This window comes from Somniosus microcephalus, chromosome 14, assembly GCF_052327205.1.
Source record: "Somniosus microcephalus isolate GS21.2 chromosome 14, FLI_Smic_1.0, whole genome shotgun sequence".
Lineage (NCBI taxonomy): Eukaryota > Metazoa > Chordata > Chondrichthyes > Squaliformes > Somniosidae > Somniosus > Somniosus microcephalus.
The window spans coordinates 119,619,910-119,634,446 of record NC_141000.1 but is presented as its reverse complement, the minus strand read 5'-3'; positions in this window follow the sequence as shown (position 1 = coordinate 119,634,446).

Sequence of the window (14,537 nt, the reverse complement as noted above, 5' to 3'; positions counted from 1 at the left end):
AAACAGTTTCTCCCAAGCTGCCCTATCAAAACCCCACATAACATTGAACACTTCAATTAAATCTCTCTTTAACATTCTCTGCTCGAAGGAGAACAATCCCAGCTTCCCCACTCTGTAACTGAAGTCTCACAGCCCTGGTACCATTCTAGTTAATCTCCTCTGCTCCGGGGCACTTGAAGACAGGAAACAGTCATAAAAAGTTAATAAAAATTTAACACAGATTGTTGTCAGCCATGACTCAGTGGGTAGCACTCTCTCGCTTTTGAGTCAGTAGGTTGTGGGTTCAAGTCCCACTCCTGAGATTTGGGCATGTAATCTGGACTGATACTCTCATGCAGGATTGAGGGAGTGCTGCGCTGTCGAAGGTGCCGTCTTTCGGATGAGACGTTAAACCCGAGGCCCCATCTGCTCTCTCAGGTGGATGTAAAAGATGCCACAGCCACTATTTCAAAGAAGAGCAGCGCGGTTCTCATTGGCATTATATCCCTCAGCGAAAAACACTGAAACAGATTATCTGGTCATTTATCTCCTTTCGGATTGTGGGAGCTTGCTGTGCGCAAATTGGCTGCCGCGTTTCCCACATTACAACAGTGGCTACCCTTCAAAAGTACTTCATTGGTTGCAAAGCATTTTGGGACGTCATGACAGGCACTATATTTTTCTTTCTGAATCTGTATTTATTGCTGGTGTCTTATGCTCACAGGCCTTTTGAGAGCTCAGTGTTAGACAACTGGCAGCCGTGATTACCAGATAGTAATAAAATCAAACTGGATAACAGTCCCATATAGCAAACAATGAATGAAGCTGTGCCAAGCTATGTTTACTATTCTCCATGCTTTAACAGTTTTGTGTTACGCTGGCAAACAGGAATTACAAACACATTTATTTCTGGATAATGTGAGCAAACCTTTTCAGCCTAAAGCTCCGTAGAACTAATAGATTTGCCCAGGCTCTGGGTTAACCTAGAGAGGGTGCTATTTATCAGCTCGCCCTCCTCCTGCCTCCTCCTGAGAAGCTGTAAGGAGGCAGTGTTGCTGCCACATGGCTTTGAGGTAGGCGCGGTTAAGAGAAAATGAGTCAGAATTAATTTTACAATATTCTCCCCTTCCTTTCCTGAACTGGACACATGCTGGGGTGCATGAGCAAGAAACTTATACTAAACTTTTATAAATCACTGGTTAGAACATAAAAACGTGAAAAATAGGAGCAGGAGTAGGGCATTTGGCCCCTCGAGCCTGCTCCGCCATTCAATAAGATCATGGCTGATTTCTACCTCACCTCCACTTTCCTGCACTTTCCCCATATACCTTGATTCCCTTAATATTAAAAAACCTATCGATCTCTGTCTTGAATATACTCAACAACTGAGCCTCCACAGCCCTTTGGGGGTAGAGGATTCCAAAGATTCACCACCCCCTGTAGAAAATACAGGGGGTGTTTTTGGTGTAATGGGGTTATTGTTTCTGGTCAGTCAGAAGTACCTGAGCTGCTCCAGAGCCCCGTGCGGTTTCGAATCGCTCCCCTTTTCTGGTTCTGACCGCTGGACTTATTTCAGTAGCGATGTAGACAAAACGAGACTCGTGGTTGGGTGCAAAGAAGACCAGTATTTATTGAAAATAAGAATAAATTGAAAATAATGATGAATACAGCACTCTTTTACTTAATACAGCACAACTTTGCACATCTTTGTTTAATACAGCACAACTTTGCTTAATACAGCACACTTTTGCTTAATACAGCACACCTTTGCTTAATACAGCACACTTTTGCTTAATACAGCACACTTTTACTTAATAGGGGAGGAGAAACGGACACATCGAGGGAAAATTGACTAAAATTACAATTTAACAAAATCCTCCTTTAACTCCCACCCCATATACCTATCTAGTTTGCCTTGTAAAGGGCCAGAAAGTTTTATGCACACCAGTAAACACCTGCTCCGTGCCCCTGCGGTCTGTCTTGGATTCTTCACCGCCCCGAAGTAGAGATACCCCAGTAATTCAAAAGTAACTGCTGGTATTCCACTTCTTTGTGCGGGCTGTTGAGCTGTTCCCCTTGTAGGCAGGGCATGGAGGTGAGGTGGCAGAGAGAGAGAATGGCTTCCTGAGGGGCTATCTTTATACCCCATTGGGAGCTGTTGTCTTCGCGCCCAAATCTGGATGTATCTGGGCTATACAAAAGGGACCGAACTGTCCCCATTGACTGTAATGGGTTTGAATGTGTTACCCATTCATTTTAACTGGTTTGCGACCAGTTTGAAATGTCTCACCGAATCCTTAAGTGTTCAGTCAACAGCACTCAAGTGGTTTGTAAACAATCCATTGTCCTGCGGTCACCGCCCAACCGCAACTGATTGACAGCTTTAAGTACTTAGGCCTAGAAATTCACTATGGCCCCGCCAGCTGGCTAGCGCCCAAAAGTTAGCGCTGGGTGCGAGCCAGTTGCGACCGTCAGAAATTCAGTTTTTGTGCCCCAAGTCGGAACCGGGTGCTATTCCAGGGTGTGCCCACCCCCGCTTGGGGCGCTGAAGCTGAATTTCAGCGCTGTAGGCGCCGCTGCGCCACCCGCTGCGGAGTGGCAGGCTGCGGTACTGCAGGCCTCCTCCTTCTCTTAAGGGGGAGGTGCCTGCAACGGGGAGATCGCCACTGGATTGTGCCGGCAAATGAGCCCGGCACCACGGAGAAGTGCCAGCCTCACGGAAAGCAGCCGGCAATGCCGCGGGGGGGGGGGGTGGAGGAGGCCGGGGAAGGAGGTGCGGGCAGGCGGCCGCTGAAAAAGCGGCCGGCCGCACCTCCACCTTAAAGCGCCCCACTAAGGCTACAGTACGGCCCCGTTTTCTGATCGCTGTTTGCGGCCGCTGCGGAAGAGGCGGCCGCAACTAAATATGGGGGTCGGGCCGGTATCGGGGCGGAACCGGGGCACTGCGCACACCGATGACGTCATCGGTGTCGGCGCAGCGCTAACGGCTACCGCCGCCATTACCGCTGCGCTGAATATCAGCGCAAACTCCTCTATTGGCGCAGAAGCCCTCTTTGGGCGGTAACTGGCCGCAAAGCTGGCAGCGCCTTACTGAATTTCTAGGCCTTAAGCCCTTGAGTCAACATTGTAGAGGACTTATAAACAAACAACCCTTTGTCCTGTGAGTGAAACTTCCTAAACTGCAGTTGATTGACAGTTTCAAGTACTTCAACATATTCACACAGGCTGGTGTTTTCAAATCCTCTTGTCAGCCAGCGATGGGAGATATTCAGGCAGGCTGCCTTTGTCTTCTGCCACGAGGCCTGACAGCCATTTTGATACCCTGGGTTTTTAAGGTATATTCCACCCAGGTTTTCTTTAATCAAAAAAAAAAATCTTTGGGTGTTGTAGAAATTTTCCAAAATTCTTGCGAACCTTACACCTCTGAGTGAAGAAATTTCTCCTTATCTCAGTCCTAAATGGCCGACCCCTTATTCTGAGACTGTGACCCCTGGTTCTGGACTCCCCAGCCAGGGGAAACATCCTCCCTGCATCTACCCGGTCAAGTCCTGTAAGAATTTTGTATGTTTCACTGAGATCACCTCTCATTCTTCTAAACTCCAGAGAATATAGGCCTAGTCTACTCAATCTCTCCTCATAGGACAATCCCCCCATCCCAGGAATCAGTCTGCTGAACCTTCGTTGCACTCCCTCTTAGGCATCAGCTGGAGTATTGTGTCCAATTCTGGGCACCACAATTTAGGAAGCATATCAAGGCCTTGGAGAGGGTGCAGAGGAGATTTCCCAGGGATGTTAGCAGGGATAAGGGACTTCAGTTATGTGGAGATACTAGAGAACCTGGGGTTGTTCTCCTTAGAGTAGAGAAGGTTTGATAGAGGTGCTCAAAAGTATGAGGGGTTTTAATAGAGTAGATAGGGAAGAAACTGTTTCCACTGGCAGGATGGTCAGTAAGCAGAGGATATGGATTTAAGATAATTGAAAATTTTTTTTTGCAATGCTAATGGGGAAGGCGTTGGGGAATGGGACTGATTGGCTAGCTCTTTCAAAGAGCCAGCACAGGCACGATGGGCCGAATGGCCTCCTTCTGTGTTGTATGTTACCATGGGAACCAGCTGCCCTCGAGTAGGGAGCCATTTTTAAATATAGGAGCCTAGAAACTCTCGGCAGGCTATTCACGAATGGAAAGCTTTCCAACATGCTCAATCCAGACCTCGGCCAATGTAGATATGTGTACCTTCCATCGGGGGTGGGGAGGGAGGGAGGGTCACTGGATGGTCATCAGGGAGTGGGTGCGCTAGGTCATTTTTTTTTCACATGGGGTGCTGAGGTGAATTGTAGTGCCCGTACTGCTGACAGGGTAAGATGAAGAGGGGTTGGGAGGAGGCTCGTGTGGAGCATAAACACCAGCGTGGACCAGTTGTTCTACGTAGTTCTATGTAATATTGCGACCCCAGCTGAAATCAGGCAACTCGACGGTGGGCTAAAATCTAACCTGGGAGTTTCTGATCTCTCTGTCCGAGTGCCTTAACCCACCACTGGAGTCAGGAGGGCGAGTTCTCACTGGTGCACACAGGCCTATCACAAGCCTCAGTTTACTTTCTCGTTCTTAATAACTCATAACTCTGCCTATTCAGGTACAAATGAGGATACATACATCTGCGGTAGCAGCACCCAGTCCATTTGCAATAAATGCAGAATAAGTTATCCACCCATTACCTCAGCCCGGTGTCTAATTTGCAACATTAGAAGAAAGCTGATGGTCCCTCTCGCATTAACATAGAAACATAGAAGATAGGAGCAGGAGTAGTAATTGATTTAGTGCTCTAATCATTTCTTTGAGCAGTTAGCACAAATTTTGTCTAAAGTATTAACGCCTGGCGCTAATTCTCCAACTTTTCTAATGATACTGCCCATTCCTGGGCTATAATGAATTTCTAGCCCTATATTTTTAATTGCCTTCTTTGTCTAAGTCACCTGATATTGGTTTACATATTCCCTGTCTTCAGTGATTATTGGTTTTCCTTTCCCAAAGTTGAAGTTTAATCCCTTTTTTAACATGAGATGTGTGTTGTAGGCCTCAGTGCATTGGTGACCTCCCCTGCTCTTCTTTGAAATAGTGCCATGGGATCTTTGGGTCCAGCTGAGAGAGCGGACGGGGGCCTCAGTTTAACATCTCACCTGAAAGATGGCACCTCCGACAGTGCAGCACTCCCTCAGCACGGCACTGGGAAAGTCAGCCTGGATTTTGTGCTCAAGTCCCTGGAGTGGGTCTGTGAACCCGCGGCCTTCTGACATGGAGGTGAGAGAGTGCTACCCACACTGAGCCACAGATGACACATGACATTTCCCCGTAAACCATTACATTGAAGGTAGCCTTCCCAGACTGCGCTGGTGCTGCCACCAGTCTTGAAGCCCGGTTTGTTCCTTTGGCTGGAATGTCCTCTATTAATATTCAGTGGGGGAAACATCTGCCCTTTCGTCTTTGAACTAACTGCCATCTACGTTAATGAGCACAATCCAATTCATCAAGATGAAACTCAAGAGTGAGGTACAAACATTAACACACATTTCCCAGACATGTATCGGTGCTGAGGTCATGAATTTTCACCTTTTAATTCTTCTACAATTCTACAACATTAAATTTTAAAAGCAATTTCCAAGTCATTATATCCGCGCTGACACCTCGACTTTTCTTCCATTTGGAAAAGGCAGCAAGCTTAGAGGGAAAGAATTCCCCTGGAATTAAATCGTAACCATGTGTGGTGAAGAATATGTTGGAGAATAAAAGAAAGAACGACTTGCATTTCTATAGCGCCTTTCATGACCTTCGGACATCCCAAAGCGCTTTACAGTCAATGAAGTACTTTTGAAGTGTAGTCACTGTTGTAATGTAGGAAACGCATCAGCTAATTTGCGCACAGCAAGCTCCCACAAACAGCAATGTGATAATGACCAGATAATCTGTTTTTGTGATTGAGGGATAAATATTGGACAATACACCAGGGATAACTCCCCTGCTCTTCTTCAAAATAGCAGCCGTAGGATCTTTTACGTCCACCTGAGAAAGAAGATGGGGCCTCGGTTTAACGTCTCATCCGAAAGACGGCACCTCCAACAGTGCAGCACTCCCTCAGCACTGCCAGCCTAGATTTATGTGCTCAAGTCTCTTAAACCGACAACCTTCTGACTCAGAGGTGCAGTGCTGAGGGAGTGCTGCACTGTCGGAGGTGCCGTCTTTCAGGTGGGATGTTAAACTGAGGCTCCCGTCCGCTCTCTCAGGTGGACCTAAAAGATCCCATGGCACTATTTCAAAGAAGAGCAGGGGAGGTCAACAATGCACTGAGGCCTACAACACATACCTCATGTTAAAAAAGGGATTAAACTTCAACTTTGGGATGAAGGGATAATTACAAGTCCTAGTACTTCCCGGGCTACCCTAGATCAGGCGTATTCCCCAGACGTTCACCTTCAACTTAAGTTAGAGATAGCCGAATTCCATAAGATGCTTAAATGGGTCTAAATGTTCAGGCTATCTCTCCCTAAAGGAAAGGAACGACTGAAGATGTTACCGTCCTCCAGATAGTACTTTTAATAAGTTGAACTAGACTGTAACCTTCCGGATATTATAAGGGTCCGGAATACCACCCAGAATTATGCAACTCCTTACAAAAGAGTGTACAGAATTTGTGGGTTTGCGAGTCCATACAGAATTACTCTTTGAGACAATTCTAAAAATATAGGGGGAAAAATTGGGTGAGTAGCGCCACCTGTTCGCGCCTAAAGAGGCAGTCAGTGGCTGTAGCGCCACTGGCTGCGCCTCCCGTGATATTCAGCAGGGGCGTTAATGGTGGCGTTAGCCTTTTGTGCTGCGCCGCCACCGATGACGTCATCGGTGTGCGCAGCGCCCCATTCGCGCCCCGATCGCGATATTTGGTAGCGAACGCAGCTGTAGCGCCGTTCGCTTCCCGCGCCCAGTTCACGGGGCCTTGCTGCGCCGGCAGAGGTGCAAGTTAAGGTGGAGGTGCGGGGCGGCCGCTTTTTTGGCGGCCGCCTACCGGTACCTCCGTCCCTGGCCTCCTGGTCACCCCCCCGCCCACGCGGCATTGCCAGCTGTTTCCCGAGAGCCCGGCACTTCTCCTTGGTGCCGGGCTCTTTTGCCGGCACTCGCGAGCGGGGATCGTGCTGTTGCAAGCCCCTCCCCCTTAACAGTGGGAAGAAGGCCTGCAGTACTGCAGCGTGCCGTGCCGCAGCGTGTGGCGCTGCGGCACGTAGTGCTGCGAAATTCACTTTCAGCGCCCTAAGAGGGATGCGGAGTGACTCGAGTCGCGCCCCGTCTCCCTCTAGGGGCACTTCAACTGAATTTGCGGCGATCGCTAATGCAGCGATTGCGGCGCAAATTCCAGCGCCCAGGCGAACTTTGCGCCGCTTGGGCACCTCAGGCCAATTTCTAGGCCATATAGTTTTATTTAAGAGCTGGCATTCAGTTAACATCTGTTGAATCAATCGCAACATTAACAATTCAAAATACAATTAGCTTACATTTCTTATTTCTCAGAGATCCTTATTCTCAAATCTTTACTTCGTTACATTTCTTATTTCTAAATCCAGAACATCCACCAAAATCAATCACTTTTGACTTCCCAAGACTCATAGTTAAAGACTTACAGAGATACCTCTGGAAAGTTGAGAAACACCCTGCCCGTTCAGCGTGTTCTGACGTTCTGTTAAAAAGGTCTTATTTTTATACCCTTTTTGGCATTGGATTCTTCTTTGATGTTCTCTGCTGATGTCAGCTAATTGTCTTTATTGATACCTCTTTCGAATGCTTTCTATGTTACTATCAATTCAACTATTTCATGCATAATTATTTCTCTACCTTTAGGTGTTCCAAAAACCATCATAAAAACAATGACAGCTATGGTTTTTGTTTGATGTCATTCTTACAAAATGCTTTCCATTCAATTCTTAATATTGGCTTAACTGCTTGTGCTGCCTTTCTTTAGGAATTTATGTTAGTTTTCCAGTTAATTCAGGGGTTTGAGTAATTTGGGTCGATTTCCATTGTGTGCCGCCACCTAGTGGATATTTGGTACCTAGTCCGACAGAGGGACTAACTTCGTGGGTGCCTGTAAGGAGTTGGACATCCACATGGACGATGCAGTGGTAAGAAGCAACCTCCAAAAGAAAGGATGCACGTGGGTGTTTAACCCCCCGCATTCATCCCACATGGGTGGTTCATGGGAGAGGCTCATCGGTGTCGCCAGGCGTATTCTGGATGCTATGCTGCTTCAGACAGGACCCACTCATCTCACACATGACGTCTTGAGCACTCTCATGGCTGAAGTCATGGCGATCATGAATGCAAGACACCTGGTGCCGGTATCCACCGACCCAGACATGCCTGCAGTCCTCACCCCAGCGATGCTCCTGACTCAAAAGATGAGTGCTATTTCAGCCCCCTCTGGAAACTTTGACATGGTTGAGCTGCACGGGAAGCAGTGGAAGCAAGTCCAGTGTCTTCCAGACACTTTTTGGAAGAGATGGAGAGGAGAGTATTTGTCCACCCTACAGAGCCATAGGAAATGGACAGAAGACAAGCCAAATGCCAAAGTGGGAGATGTTGTCTTGCTGAAAGACAGCCAAGCACACAGAAATGAATGGCCAGTGGGACTGGTTGTCAAAACTCTGCCGAGCAGGGACAAGAGGGTCCGCAAGGTGGAGGTAAAGATTGTCAAGGAGGGTACTGTCAAAGTGTTTCTGAGGCCAGTCTCAAAGATCATAGTCCTCCTTTCTGAAGAAACCTAGAGAAAGGATTCTGAGTATGTTTGCAGCCAAAGGACATTTTCTTTAGGTTTTATTTTGTATCTGTAGTGGTACAATGGAATTGTACCAAGCGGGGAGTGTGCTGCCTTTCTTTAGGAATTTATGTTAGTTTTCCAGTTAATTCAGGGGTTTGAGTAATTTGGGTCGATTTCCATTGTGTGCCGCCACCTAGTGGATATTTGGTACCTAGCAAGTGCAGTAAAGCACAGTAAAGTGCAGTAAAGCGCAGTCAAGTGCTGTAAAGTAAACTACTGTATATCACAGACCTGCAGCTCGACACATGGTCTGGGAAGTTATTTTCTTGTTACGCTCCGGCCTTGGACACTATTTGTCTGTAAGTACTTGAGAATGTTATAGATGATTAGTGTACACTATATTTTGCAGAAAATGTTTAGTTTGTAACTTTTCTCTGTAAGCAAACTTACACAGCTAGCCGTGAAGTGCTTGCTCTCTGTCTAGCTGGTTAACTTGTATTTGATGCACTATGTACAGGACTAATTTAAAGTGAATGTAAGAGAATGCCTTTCAGTTTGCTAAATGTATATTCACAGTAAGCTGTGTTTCCACGTGTTTTGGTAAGTTACATGCCAAATGTACTGTGTTGCTCAGGCTTACCTAAATTTGTGTATGCATATCATGTGCTTGTGTACTAATGTATTCTTCCATTTCTGTATTGTATTTCAGTTTCACAATAAGAATCTTTCAGTAAAGCTTTACAAGAAAAGTCAAGCCTTGTGATTTTTATGGGAAGATATCAAGTTGTTAGCTACCTGTCTAGCTCTGCATAGGAATGCGCTGCAAGGGCAGAAAACTACTTTTTAGCAGACATTTTGACTCCATTCTGCTTCAAGTTTAATACAAACATAATGCAATTGCTTGGTGTCATCTATTGAAGTTATATCTTCAAAGCCTTCTTGTTGGTATGGTATTTACTATGTATATATGTTAAAGACACTTTGACCAGGGTGGTTCATGCATTTCTAGCTATCTCAATTGGTTGCTTATTTAATCTTATGGTTTCTGTTTTCCAACATAAAACTATTTGACCAGCAGATGTTTCTTTTACTTGATGTCATGTTTTCAAAGGCATATGCCTCTTTTAATGTTTGTGTTTCTGTTTTATCATGTTAGCTCTTCACACTTTAAACTGGGTGATTCCATTGTGTTGGTTGCAAACGATAGACTCTCTGGAATCGCCAAACTGCCATTTGAATCTTTCATTGTTTTAGAATATTTAACTAATTCCCATTTCAAAGCTTGTTTAAAACTTTGTTATCAACTGATCTTATCTCAGAAGCCTGTATTTCTGTTCACAGCCGGTCTGCTGAGACTTGTGTCTTTTAAACCCAGTATGTCTTTTATTAATAATATCAGAATTCTGTTCATGGTATCGTGTATTTCTCTGAATCATGGCTATTCCTTCACAGGGAAAGGAAAACCAATAATCACTGAAGACAGGGAATAAATAAACCAAGGGACTTAAACCCACAACCTTCTGACTCAGAGGCAAAGATGCTGCCCATTGAGGCACAACTGACATTACAAATTTGCCTTTGTTATTTTGTTTTTACCAAAACCAAGGTGGAACGTCTAAAGCCAGAATTACAGCTAGGATAAAATATAGCAGTATGGGTCAATGAAGTTAGTCTTTTTGAAATCCATGTCTCAAGATACAAACATCTTAAAGCCAACAAACATTAAGCAGAAGTTTCTTACTTTACGAGCTGCCAAGAAGGCATTTTTGCAAGAACATGTGCAATGAAAGCTAGTTGGCCACTGTCTACTACTTAAAAAACATAAGAGCAGGAGTAGGCCATACGGCCCCTCGAGCCTGCTCCGCCATTCCATAATATCGTGGCTGATCATCGACCTCAACGCCACTTTCCCGCCTGATCTCCATATCCCTTGATTCCCCTAGAGTCCAAAAATCTATCGATCTCAGCCTTGAATATACTCAAAGACTCAGCAACCACAGCCCTCTGGGGCAGAGAATTCCAAAGATTCACAACCCTCTGAGTGAAGAAATTCCACCTCATTGTGGTCTTAAATGGCCGACCCCTTATCCTGAGACTATGCACCCTAGTCCTAGACCCTCCAGCCAGGGGAAACAACCTCTCAGCATCTACCCTGTCAATTCCCTTCAGCATCTTGTATGTTTCAATGAGATCACCTCTCATTCTTCTGAACTCCAGAGAGTATAGACCCATTCTACACAATCTCTCATCATAGGACAGCCCTCTCATCCCAGGGATCAATCTAGTGAACCTTCGTTGCACCGCCTCTAAGGCAAGTATATCCTTCCTCAGATAAGGAGACCAAAACTGTGCACAGTTTGCATAGAATTACAGCAAACCTACAGCACGAAACAGGCTATTTGGCCCAAGTGGTCTGTGCCGGTGTTTATGCTCCACATGAGCCTCCACCCACGTTATCTCACCCTATCACCATAACCTTCCATTCCTTTCTCTCCCATGCGTTTATCTAGCTTCCCCTTAAATGCATCAATGCTAGTCGCCTCAACTACTCCATGTGGTAGTGAGTTCAGACACAATGGTACAGGCTATTGATGGGATCAGAGCCTCTTTAATCATTTGTGTTCAGCAATTAATGCCGTGTCTAATTCAGTTCGCATGGACTTTTGACAAATAATGTTATATGTTGAACTGACGTCTCATATGTTAATTAGAACCAGAACTTAACAGAACGAGCCGGATTTTGTGGACGCTCACCGTTATTAATGCACAAATCGGCCAGCATGTTCAGGGGATGAGGAGATATGCTGTGAGTTGCGAATCGCCAGAACTTGCTGGTTGATTTACGCCGCTCCTCTCTTCGCTTCGCACAAACAGCATCTCGCCCTCAACCTCCCGGCTATTTTTAAGAATTTGCTGGATTTGCACATTAATTGCCCATTAAACTCACTGCAGAAAGTTAAGTCTGGTAATTAAGAGCGTAAGCATGCTTTAAATAAAGTGATAATTGTTACTGCAATACCAATCAACCAGTCGGGCCAGAAAGATAACAATTTAAACTGATTCCAGCATGTGCTAAATAGTTGTTAGAGATTTTTAAAAAGTAAACTTAAAATTTTGAAACTATTTTCTCACTTTTCCTTTCTGTCTCTTTTCTCTATCTCTTAATCAAGTCTTTCTTTCCCTCTCTTTATTTCTCTTTCTGTACCTGATTTGACTCTAATTCTGTCTATTTCCTTCTCCATCGTTCCTCTGTTTCTTTCTTAATCCTTAAATCTCATTGGTTAAGGAGATAGACTGCTGATTCCGTTGTTCACTGAGGCCCCAGGTGCCTCCTTGCCCTCACCACGCCGTTATCAGCTCGCCCTTCCAGCAAGTTATGGCATAAAATGTTTTTTAAGCTGAAGGGTGCAGAAAAAGTCTAACTAATGGCGTACGACGCAAGATGCCCCACTCCAGCACAATCTGGCTCAGCGTGTTTACGATTTCACTCCACATGATGCGCAGAGGACGTCCTCCTCTTTGTGAGGACCTTGCAGTGACCAGAATCATCCAGAGCTGGAAGCTGCGATGCCCAAACACCAGCGAAAAATAAAACTGTCTCTGGTTTGCTGCTCCTTGAACAAATCCCATCAGCACTTTTGAAATTCTGCTTTTTAGGCTGCAACTTCAGAAGAGAACAATTATTGGCCACAGTTGCCTAAAAAGTTACCTTGATCCTTTTGAATCTGGTTAAGTTGCTCTTCAGATCCGTCAGTGGTGGAGAAAGAAAAGGGTGGGTTAACAAGTTGGGTAGCAGACAGCTGGTCAGAATGCGTCAGTCCAGTGTCCATGTCCGAATGAAGAATCTGTACCTGAAATGTTAATCCATGTAATGCAATGAGATTTGTTTTGGTTCAGATCATAAAATGTGTTTTGTCAATATAAAATTTCAGCTAGATTCAAACAGAAAGAATGCAAAAATTGCTTCCTGTGGTAGTTTGAAAAGAAAAAGAAAGACTTACATTTATATACATTTTATATCATAACCACCGGACACCCCAAAGTGCTTTACAGTTAATGAAGTACTTTTCGAAGTGTGGTCATTGTTGTAATGTAGAAAACGTGGCAGCCAATTTGTGCACAGCAAGGTCCCACAAACGGCAATGTGATAATGACCAGATAATCTGTTTTAGTGATATTGGTTGAGGGATAAATATTGGCCCAGGACACGGGGGATAACTCCCCTGCTCTTCTTCAAAATAGTGCCAGGGGATCTTTTACGTCCACCTGAGAGAGCAGACGGGGCCTCGGTTTAACATCGCATCCGAAATACAACACCGCAGCGCTCCCTCAGCACTGCACTGGAGTGTCAGCCTAGATTTATTGTGTTCAAGTCTCTGGAGTGGGACTTGAACCCACAACCTTTCTGACTCAGAGGCAAGGGTGCTACCCACTGAGCCACGGCTGACACCCTGCTTGCTTCTTTAAGGGACTTAACAAGCTGTTACGGGGCACGGGTGAATTATCACATCATTGGAGCAAATTTTGACTTTTGGTCGACCCCATTCCGGTGGCGAAGAGGGAAAAGAAAACACACAGCGAGCTGTTGTGATCGGGAATGCGCTGCCTGAAAGGGCGGTGGAAACAGATTCAACAGTTTCAGGGGATGGTTCTATTCACAGGGATTAATGGAGACCTCGGGAACAGGCTGCCAGCCTGTTCAAGAGTAAATTGGGCCTGTTCCTGGCTGGGGTGGAGATCATCTTTTACAGAAGGTAAGTACTGCAGGAAATAGAGGGACAGAGTGATCTCCTGGACGAGTTTCGATCGCCTAGATGGGTCAGAGAGGAATTTCCCAGATTTTTTCTCCCAAATTGGCCATTAGGTTTTTATCTGGTTTTTCGCCTCTCCCGGGAGATCACATGGGTTCGGGTGGGATGGAGAGTGGTAGTAGATTTGAGGTTAGGATCAGATCAGCCATGATCTTATTGAATGGCGGAGCAGGCTCGAGGGGCCGATTGGCCTACTCCTGCTCCTATTTCTTATGTTCTTATGTTCTTAGTAACTTTCAAAAGGCAATTGGATAAATACTTGAAAAGGAAAAATTTGCAGCGATATGGGGAAAGAGCGGGGGAGTGGAGCTAATTGGATCGCTCTTTCACACAGCTGGCACAGGCACGATGGGCCGAATGGCCTCCTTCTGTACTGTATTATTCTATGATTCTGTCATCTTAAATTTATGCCTTTAGTTACTATTTCCCGATTTACCTTATCAAAACACTTCATAATTGTCAACACACCTATTTGATTTCCTCCCAACCTTTTCTTATCTAGCGAGACAAAGCTGAATTTTTCGAGTGTTTCCTCGCTTTCTCTTGTTCTCGCTTCCTCAGCAACACAGAAAGTGTTAGTTTGAGCTAACAGTCTGGCAGTCTGTTATTTTTGGATGGTCGGGAGGGACCAGGAGTAAATGATGATATCCCGCATCACCTTTAGTGCATGACCCATTGGCACTCGTGCTATGACCCACCATCCTCGGTACATGGTAGAAGTGGTCATAGGATGGAGGTGGCCATGAATAAAAGATATCTGGAGAGATTCTGAACCCATAGCACCATCTTTTCTCTATTCAGATGTTGGTAACATGCTGTGTATTTCCTGCCTTTTCATAGCTTTCTCCTTTTATCTCCACATTGTTCCTCATTATTTTTTTCCACGTTCTATCCTAACATCACCGGCACACTTGGAGATTTTGCTCACAGTACACTTACCAAATCATTA